This window comes from Arvicola amphibius, chromosome 9 (genome assembly GCF_903992535.2).
Source record: "Arvicola amphibius chromosome 9, mArvAmp1.2, whole genome shotgun sequence".
NCBI classification, from domain to species: Eukaryota; Metazoa; Chordata; class Mammalia; order Rodentia; family Cricetidae; genus Arvicola; species Arvicola amphibius.
Genome location: NC_052055.2, coordinates 112,174,698 through 112,181,665, shown reverse-complemented (window position 1 = coordinate 112,181,665; position 6,968 = coordinate 112,174,698). Strand labels below are relative to the sequence as shown.

Genomic DNA, 6,968 nt, shown 5'->3' with positions numbered 1-6,968 from the left:
CCACTTAATTAAAAAGATTAAAGTCCAAACAAGATTAACTTCATCACTTATCATATTAGTGAGGACTTGAAATACTGATGATTTTCAGGCAACTTACCTTAAGAAATACAGGTCATATTTCCTACTATATACTGTAGCTCACAAGTGGAGATTCAGTCTCGGGGAAACTATGGATACTGGCCAGTGCACACTTTGAAGACAATCGGTAATTTGAAACAAAACTCTAAACATTTGTTCTCTCTCTCTCTCTCTCTCTCTCTCTCTCTCTCTCTCTCTCTCTCTCTTTCTGTGTGTGTGTGTGTGTGTGTGTCTCTTGTGTTTGTGTGTGTGTGAGAGTGTGTGTGTGTCACTGTCTCTATCTCTCTCTTGTGTGTGAGTGTGTGTGTGCACACACGCGCGTGCGTGTATGTGTGTATGCCGTGCTCAGGGAGGCCAAAAGGGAGTTTGGATCCCATGGAGCTGAAATTACAGTTGACTGTGAGCTTCCTAACATGGGTGCTGGGAACCAGACTCCAGTTCACTGCAAGAATAACAAATACTCAGCCGGGCGGTGGTGGCGCACGCCTTTAATCCCAGCACTCGGGAGGCAGAGGCAGGCGGATCTCTGTGAGTTCGAGACCAGCCTGGTCTACAAGAGCTAGTTCCAGGACAGGCTCCAAAGCCGCAGAGAAACCCTGTCTCTAACAAATACTCTTAGCCACCGAGCCGTCTTTCAAGCCTCTTCATCAATTTTCTTTCATTTTCCGACATAAATCTTTTATTAACATTTTTATGTAACATACACTTACTAAAAAAATTAAATTCTAGCCTTCAAAAAAAGAAAAATAGATGTCATTAGAAAGTATTGTTTTTATTTATATATTTAAAAAGCAAAGTATTAATCACAATAGGATCTACATGCTGGATAAAATTACTTGGCATTAAGCTGCTTTCTTGATATATGATGGTATCATAATATCTTACAACCAAAATATAAGATCTGTGCTTTGCATACAAAATAAATCCATATACCTAGGGATTAACAAAAACAAGTACTAGAAAACATACAACCCATAACTAACTAACTATATATATATATACATATGTATGTTAATTGCTTTTTGTTTTTGGATTTATTCTCTTGTCGAGCAATTTTGCAGATGGATGACGAACTGTCTAGAAAAAAATCCGCCATGGAAACACCCAATGAAAAAATTCAAAGTAAAAATCTAGCCTTCAAGACATTAGTAAAATCTGAAGTAAATTAATTAATCTCTTCACAGTTTCTTTTAAAAAGGTATTAGTAGAGATAAATTACCAACTTTAAAAACTTGAACTATGTTCACAGTACAAAAATAAATTGAGTTTCAGAACATTGCCTATTAAAGTAAATAGTTCATAAAAAGTTCATATTAAAATTTTGAGAGCTTATTTCTATAAAACTCTTGGTTAAAAATAAAACAAGAAACATTTTTAGTGTGTAAGGAAAGAATCTAACAGTTTTCCTAGTATGGAATTTAACTTAGAGGATTTTTTAAGCAAATCCTAAATCTTTTTAAATATACAACTCCAAATTTTCCATGCATTTAGAAGTGTTTATAGTTTTACACTTAGTTTGGGTTCTATTGCTGTAAAAAGACACCATGACCACAGCAACTCTTATAAAGTAAAACAGTAGGCTGACTTACAGCTCAGAGGTTTAGTCCATCATCATCATCATGGGAAGCAAGGCAACATGCAGGCAGGCATGATGCTAGAGAGGTAGCTGGGAGTTCTTACATCTGCAGGCAGCAGAACGCAACTGTGTGTCACTCTAAGTATAGCTTGAGCAAAGGAGACCTCAAAGCTCACACCCTCAGTGACACACCTCCTCCAACAAGGAAGGCCATACCTACTCAGCAAAGCTACACCTCCTGTTAGTGCCATTCCCTACCTGGGTCATTTTCTTTCAAAACTCCATACCAACTGTGCTCTTTAAGTTATTGAAAAATTAGGATTATTTTTATAGTTTGTAATTATGAAAAATATTTTCCATATTTAAAATGAAATGTACCTTCAAAACATTCATCTTTAGTTGTTAAGAAAAACAAAATACAGTTGTCGCTGTTTGGCCCAGAACGTACAGATAAGCCTCCTTAAGGAGGGCTTTTTCTTGTTGGCTTGCAATGGTTCCCAGACTAGCAGAGAACTCCTGGGCTCTAGCAACGCTCCTGTCCCAGTTTCCCAAGCAGCTAGAACTGTAGCATTTTTAAATTGGCAGAAACATTATTAAGGACAATCAAAATTGAAATGACTTGGAAGAGGTCAGGTTGCCCTGGCCCTGCATCTCCACAATTTAGGAGCCACATTTGCCTGCAAACAAATGGCTTCGGAAGGGTCGGGGAACCTTGGGAGCCATATTTTCCTGAAAATAAATGGCTTTTTGCTTGATAAAATATTTTACAAAACCCAAAGGGCCCTCCTTTCCTGCTGAGAAACAGTTTGGTTCCCTAGGAGGAATTGCCCTGTGTGATGTCACAGAGGATGAGAGGTTACATTGTAAAGACCCCCTGCCCTGTACCAGGTGTGATGTACAGAGGACCAAAGGTTACATTGTAAAGACCCCCTGGACTGCCCCGGGTGTGATGTCACAGAGGATCATATGTTACATTGTAAAGGCCCCCTGGACTGCCCTGGGTGTGATGTCACAGAGGATCATATGTTACATTGTAAAGGCCCCCTGGACTGCCCCGGGTGTGATGTCACAGAGGATCATATGTTACATTGTAAAGGCCCCCTGGACTGCCCCGGGTGTGATGTCACAGAGGATCATATGTTACATTGTAAAGGACCCCTGGCCTGCACCAGGTGTAACATGTCTGCCACAAACCCCTATTCTCCCTTGTCTCAGCACTGAGTCTTTCCCAGGTCTAAGTCAGCTTTTGGCTAGCCTGCAGGAGTAATCAATATACTCCTAATTGGTTTCCCAAACCCTGGTTGTCTGTAGCTTTCTCTTGCGGGCTATTTCAAAACCAAAACCCAAACTATAATCCCTCTAAAAGCCAGACCAATTGAGAACAGTGTTGACTATGTTCAGTATTAGTTACGCTTCCCCGTTGCAAAATAACAGGCAAAATCATATTGTTTTACCATCTGTATCCACATATATTACGCGGAAGAGGATTTTCCTACCCATGGCATCCCATGTGAATTGTGTAAAGGATATCGTCTGCAAAGCACATGTCACAGTGGTGGCAGCAATGTGGAAGCTTGGGGTTCTAGGCACCCTGTTGAAGCTGGAATACTTGGCTGCCTGTTTCCTATGCTGGTGGTACCGGTGTGGCACCTGCTCAGGTCTGTTGCTGCTCCATAGTTCCTCTGACTGGGCAATAGCAGAAGTTCTGGGCTTTTAGCGGAGGGGCTCTGAGGAACACTTTCTGACACAGCAGAAACCACTAATTAATTGAACAAAGGGCTGCGAAATCATGAAAGACTTTTCATCAGGACAGGAAATGACATCAGGGGGGCAGAGTTTTGCTTCTCGGGTGGCAAGCTGGACCACTGTCCTGCCAGAGAACTGATTCAAGGGCTTGTCAACCATGAGCCAATGGGGGTCCCTGGGCAGGTCACCAAATGGTGTGATTTTCCCCACAGGAGTCAGTCTGAAAATTTGGGGTTTCGTGGGTAAAATCCTGCATCCAGGTGACAACATCAGTCAGGTCCTGCCCGACTTATTTGTCCATGTTTGTAGGGAAGTGTAAGAATTAAGAAAGAGATAGACAAGAGACAGCTAATAGAGTCAGGAGGGCATCTAGTAAATAATCAGATTCGCCCCGTGTTTATTTCTCATGGGCTTTACACCCCAATCCAAAGAGAAAGGGGAAGGCAAAAAGCTTCTTTACCGAGATACAGAGAACAAAGTAATCACCTTCTCAATACCCAAAGCATCAAGTGACCACACCCTAGGTCAAGACATGCTGTTAGTAGCCACATCTTGGGTCAAGCCTCGCGTCATAGAACCTTGAAGGAGCAAGAATAGATCTGAACTCTCTGATCTTTCGTCAAGGTAGACAAATCCACCTCTGTGGGCTCCCACATGAAACCTTTAAGGGAATCTGGTTCCTGGGCCACCTTGGAAGGTGAACTTAAATCGATTAGTGCTCTTCGGAAATACCCCAGATTGCCTGTTTTATAGAACCCTCAAGTTTTCTAGGCATTTCCAAAACTCTTCCACAAAGTCCAAAAGCTCCACTTTCCTTCCACCTAGCAATGTGCTCCTTTTTCTTTCTTTTCTTTTGTAAGTGGAAAGTTTGTTGTACCTTTTCATCCCAAGAAAATTCTCCCGTTTTCTTTCCACTGCAACGTTGATGAAATATCAAATAGTTGAAATCTATGCTGGAGACACACCAAAGGACTCCAGAAGGCCACAGAGGGGATTTCAACTGAAATTCAAATGCTGCACAGAGGTCTCATGACCACCCACTGAGGAAAATCCACCGCCTCATTCACACCTGCCACCTCCTCACTGAGGCTGCTGTGTTTATATAATTCTTTCAACTCCAGGCTTCTCACTTGGAAGGGAAAATTAAATATAAAGTATTTGTAACGTTGCATAGGCAAGCATGAGACCTTATTGTTTACTAATGCAGCATCCTCTGTACACCAACGCCCCATAACGGGGCTCACAGCATCACTGGAAATTGTGCTGCGGCTGAATTTTTATGACATTTTGCCGAGAATTTAATAAGGTTTAACCTCTCTGCTTTTCTAGACAGAAAATACAGTGCTTACACTTTTAATGAAATTTTACCTAGCTAAAGCTCAATGGGGGGCCTTTTATCACAGGTAATATTAAAATCATAAATATTTTAAAATAAAATTACACATTACCACTAATACATGGTGGTGTCTAGGTTCTCAGCATATAAAACCATTTGTATTTGGGCAGCCAACCGACGCTGACATTTAATTTCCAGATTTCAATCATTTATAACTATAGCTAAGAAAACAAAGTAAATTATGCCTCATGGATAAGATTGTCAGATACTGATTAGAAAAAAAAAATCTCATCGGGAATCTTTGACCAAAATTTATAATCCTCACTTCCTCATCACTCACAAATTAATATGATACGTATTATTCTCTAGTCAAAACCAAATTTGTTTAGAGCATGACATGAGCAAATGTTATTTCTTCCCACATGGGTTTTTCCTGCTCTACCTAAAACAAGAATGAGAATGGAGAGAGGGCAGAAAAGCAGTAGGGGAAGGGACCAGGCACAAGTACACAGAGAACCTTAGGAAGCCATGAGGACCAAGCACAAGCACGCAGAGAGTCTTAGAAAACCATGAGGACCAAGCAGAACCTTAGGGACCAGAGAACCTTAGGGAGCCATAACCGCCAAGCTGTGACACCGCTCTGCCAGTCCTGTGACCTGAGTGGCAAATACCCACTAGGACTTCTCTGGAAAAGAAACTCAAAGACAGAAGAGCTCATTGCAGCATCGTAATTAAGTGCGTAAGATGGAAAGGACTGTACTGAAGCAAGAATCGCTACAGTCTGTGAACACAAACAACGAATAGTTCGCAGAGGGTCTAAACCGACTTCCGAGAAATCCTCATTAAGCAGAATAAGAACCATACATGGAAACCAGCCAGTTAACTTCAAGCACACACGTGACATACTTCAACAGTGCCGAGGCACCTGCGGTCCTACGTCTAGAGATGAACCTTTAATTACCCTTGATACCGACCATGAAATCTGCTCTCAGAATACATAAAGGTCAGGTGACTAGAAATTAAAACAGTAGTAGAATTCCAGAACAAATAACAACATGGTTTCTCTCCGCTTGGTTTGGCAGTCATATGCTAGCTCTCATGAAAGAGAAAGACATGGGGTTCAAGGAAGCAGGCCACACATCAGTGAATAACCATGTGTGATAAGAGTCAGCAGTGGATGATTTCAACAGAGAGACTGGACAGCGTCAGGCTATATCCCAAGCAACTTAATGCTTTTTAGTCTGCCACTGTATCTGATCCACATTTTGGATTTCACTTACACACCTTTTCATTCCCCTCTCGTCACAGATTCAATGGCTTGACTACTGTGACCCAAACATCTTGACAAGTCACAGCTACTAGCCAAAATGCCCAGATGGTGTGGGACAATGATCTGTATTCTGTGAATTATATTTTAAATAAATGCTGATTGACCAGTAGCCAGAAAGAAAGTATAGGTGGGACAACCAGACAGGAGGTAGAGGCAGGTCAACAAGAACAGGAGAATTATGGAAAGAGGAAAGCCCATTCCTCTGCAGTCCTGACCCAGCCACAGAGCAAGCAAGATGTGACTGCCTCACCTAAAAAGGTACCGAGCCACGTGGCTAATGTAGACAAGAATAATGGGCTGATATAAGAGTTAATAAGAAGCCTGAGCTAATGGGTCAATCAGTTTATAATTAATGTAGACCTCTGTGTGATTTCTTTGGGACTTAATGACTGTGGGAGCCAGGCAAGACAGAAAACCTCAGACAACACTCAGATATGATGCAGCCCCACCTATAATGAACAGTAGCTTATGGGCAAACATTTATCTTCTTCACATAAGGTCCTCATGAGCTTACAGTTCAACAGACAGAGGGTGAGGAAAATAGATGTCAGTTTAGGCTCGTGCAACCTCAACCAACCTGCCACTTCCACAGACTTCTTCATAGGCTTCTTGCTTTGTAAATAGTCTCTGCTCAAACACATTCAACCAAATAGACAGTCAGCAAAGACACAGCCTAACATCCATGGGTCCATCAGTTCACTGCCACTTTACAACCTTCAACACATCCACTAGGTCTCATCCTTCAAAACAGGCATCATATTCAGAGGATTTCCAAAAGGCCTTGAAAATCAAAGGAACATAAACTAAAATCCCCACTTAAAAAATAAGATTTCTTCAAAATTGCACTTGGTTGGGCTTAAAACGTCTAGAAGTTACTTTTTGTAACCTAGTAAAATCTAGGT

At 41.4% G+C, this 6,968-nt stretch overlaps 1 pseudogene; it reads right to left on the bottom strand.

The window, feature by feature from the left end:
- Positions 1-3,057: 3,057 nt before the first annotated feature.
- On the bottom strand, positions 3,058-6,707 carry LOC119823778 (annotated as a pseudogene).
- Positions 6,708-6,968: the final 261 nt, after the last annotated feature.